The sequence below is a fragment of the Galeopterus variegatus genome, unplaced genomic scaffold (genome assembly GCF_000696425.1).
Source record: "Galeopterus variegatus unplaced genomic scaffold, G_variegatus-3.0.2 Scaffold1525, whole genome shotgun sequence".
Classification (NCBI taxonomy): Eukaryota; Metazoa; Chordata; class Mammalia; order Dermoptera; family Cynocephalidae; genus Galeopterus; species Galeopterus variegatus.
Window position 1 is genome coordinate 1697 of NW_007727636.1, and position 3577 is coordinate 5273.

The following is a 3577-nucleotide window of genomic DNA, read 5'->3' on the forward strand; positions in this document are numbered from 1 at the left end:
TTTTTTGACATCATTATGGTGTAAAAGCAATACACATTCGTTAGAAACCATAATTCAAGTACCCATACAGTCATTCTGTTTTTCACTTTCAGTACGGTATTCAGTAAATTCCATGAAATATTCAACACTTCATTATAAAATAGGCTTTGTGTTAGATGATTTGCCCAACTGTAGGGTAATATAAGTGTTCTGAGCATGTTCTAGGCAGGCAAGGTTAAGCTGTAATGTTCGGTAGGTTAGGTGTATTAAATGCATTTTCAACTTAATATATTTTCAACTTACGATGGATTTATCAGGGACATATCCCCGTCGTAAATTGAGGAGCATCTGTAGTTTATTGGCTGAATACTTTTGAAATCAACCTTATTATGACAACTTTTCTGATGAAATTAAAAGGATTGAGAGTTTACCTCTTAGCTTGTCATACTTTGGGGGTATGAGGACTAGCCTTCTCATTCGGTCTCCTCCCACATTTTTCATCTCCCCTTCACGCAAGTACTACCCTTCTAGACTTTCTTTGATTATTAACTAGAGAAATTTATTATTTTTTCATTTATTGAGCACCAATTGTGTTCACACTGCTGTGCCGGGCACCGTGGCATACAGATGTGAGGAAAGTGCAGTTCTTGCTTTTGAGGAATTGTATTAAATGCACTGCCCCTCAAAAATCAGTTCTTTGCTTTGAACCTAGAAAATGTATTTTGTCTGCTTTCAGAAATGGAAAATGTCATCTTTGTTAGCTGTTTCAGTAGATGGCACTGTTGAGTTAGCCCAAAATTCCTAGATGTATTTGTTTATGATTTATACTTACATTAGTAGTATTTTCTGAACTATGTTAGTTCTGTGATTTGATGTACCATGTACATTTAGTTAATGAGTAATAAAAGCCATATAATACTGGTTGAAAAGTACCATGACTTCAGTTTTTTTATATAAATCGTTAAGCATTTCAGTGATGTCAGCAGTTTGAAGACATTCTTTCACTCATGAGAACTTAGTCTGTTTTGATTCCGGCAGTTATGTTTTCATATGTAATTATAACTGTACTTTCAGAAAAGAAATTAACAGTTTGATTCATTAGCTTCAGGTGTATCTAGAAGACCCTGGGTACTTGGAAAAGTAATGGAAAAGGAATACTGTCAAGCCAAAAAGGTAAAAACTGTAACATATGATATAAACCTAGGAATTATAAAGAAGATTCTCATACTCTTTATATAGAAATCATTACTAGTGCTGTTCTTGGGCTTTTAGCTCACTTGAGTTAGAGCTTGAATTTAATGAGAGTGAGTTTGAACCGGCAATTTTATTAGTATTTGTGTTATTTGTCTTTAGATAGTATAGGTAGATGACTAACAATCCATCGACCTATACAGGAAAACAACTGCAAAGTTTCTGCTTTATGACTATTAAGTTACTAGTGTAACTTATGTGCAAAAAAAGAATGCTGCATACCTGGCAACAAAAGTGAATTCTGTTTGTAGGTAGAATTGATGTTTTCTTATTTTCATCCTGTACCCCCACTGAAGAAAGATAGTGTAAAGTACTTGGTGGCTTAAAAATGGGCCTGATTGTAATATCAGCAATATCAGTGGTATAGAATCAGTAAAATCTACTGAGCATTCTTCCTGACTCATTGTAATTTGAGGCCTCAGTGCTTCAAAACACTAAACGATCTTAAATTTTATAGAATTGAGGTTTCTTTGATACTTAATGAAATGGCCCACTTTGTACTATATTCTTTACAGTGGGTATCAACTTTGTCTTCTATCAATATTAGTAGCTCAGTATATAATATATTCTCAGTTGGTGAGAGGTAGATCTTTGATAAAGGTCCCCACTTCCCCGAAAATACTGTAGCAATGAGTAGTATGATAGTAAGTACTGGCGTAATTTGCTTTAATCATTTAAGTGATTCCCTTTTTTCTTTCCCTCTTAGGCACAAAACAGATTTAAAGTTCCTTTGGGGACAAAGTTTTACAGAGTGAAAGCCGTGTCATGGAATAAGAAAGTATAACTTATGGAAGTAATTAATAGGTTCTATGACATTTTCCTGATTTGTCCAACAGTGCTCATTCATCACTACCAAAACAGCAGGCCATCTTTTTATACAAAAGTCAATGTGACAATGTACTTCATTGGTGTACATCATTTACTTTTTAACTGGCTACATTTTAGGAATAATAAATTTCATTAGAACCCTTGGCTGAATTAAAATGGTTTTGTTTTGGGACTTTTTTTTTTTTACCAAAATAACTCTAGAAATGTGGACCAAACTAGTTCATTTTCTCAAAGGGCATACCCTGTACATTGTGGCTTATAATTAGCCATATTAATTGCCTGTTAAATATACATTAGCTTGAACTTAGATGTTAAATGTTAGTTATTATTACCAGCATTTGTCCTTTTGTGAAATCAGTATCAGAATACTTGCACTCTTTAACACATTCTTTATAAAATGTATAAATTCTTCAAAACTATTTAAAGAGGAGTGTTATTGCATGCAGATAATCATTTTGAGTTTGCCTCAGTAGATTACTAAAGCAAATTGTTTCATTTATTTTTCTAAATGCCCTTTGATGTTTAAAAAAAAAAAGAACTATAATTTAATTGACTGATTTTGAGATCAGCCATAAAGAATCAGCAATCTTCAAAAGCACTTTCAATAGACTGATCATCTGAGTTCTAAAGGGAAGAGTCTGTGTTGTTAACCATTTCAAATGCAGTACTCAGATCTTCCCAACATCTTTATTACTCTGTTTAGAATAATCATATTGATGAAATCGTAATTTATGGTTGAGTTTCAGGAAAAAAGATATTCATTGTACATTAACCATTTAGAGGTCATTTAAATAACAAAATATTGTATTGTAAAAGACATGTACAATTTTAAAACAATAAAGATTTGAACCTGTAAATGTGTGTGCCTTTTAAAGAAGGATACATTTTTAATATATTTGAGTGATTGTTAGGAAGTGTGAAAAAATTGTTCTGTATCATATCAAAGAGAAACATGATTATTACAAAAATGTTCTTTATACTATGTAACAGGGTAAAACAGTGTTATATAGAATAGAATTCTGTAAACTAGATCTTTAGAGAATTTGCCATTGAACAAAGCTATTTAAATGAATTCATTGAGTTGGATGAGACTTGTGTCAGGTTTGTTGCTAGAGAACAATAATAAAATGATTCTTTTTTGAAAAATATTTAATTTCTTCATAAAAAATAAGTTAAATATTTTTTTAAATATGTGTACCTAATAGTACAAAAATGGAATAAACATCATAGTGTATAGAAAACTGAATTTGACAACATATTAATGAATAAATGAACAAATGATTTCACATGTTTCTATTCAATCCTTGCATCATATCTTTATGCAATGAATACCAGGCAATAAGTTACTTTATATACAGAGTGGTTTTGTTAAGCATATTTGGTTGGGTCTCAATGAATCTGCCAGGTAGACCATTTTGACTTAATTAATGCCCTTCAAATTTAATATGTGGTCATTGGGCTGTGTAATTGTAGTGTGGTGTGACACGTGACATCAAATCCATCATCTCATTAATGTTGC

The 3577-nt window shown here is 31.8% G+C and overlaps 1 long non-coding RNA gene across 1 annotated transcript; it reads left to right on the forward strand.

The window, feature by feature from the left end:
• The first annotated feature begins 33 nt into the window (after positions 1-33).
• On the forward strand, positions 34-3359 carry LOC103594297. The gene is made up of 2 exons (XR_550840.1): positions 34-1152; positions 1937-3359. It is a non-coding gene; the product is annotated as an uncharacterized LOC103594297 (long non-coding RNA).
• Positions 3360-3577: the final 218 nt, after the last annotated feature.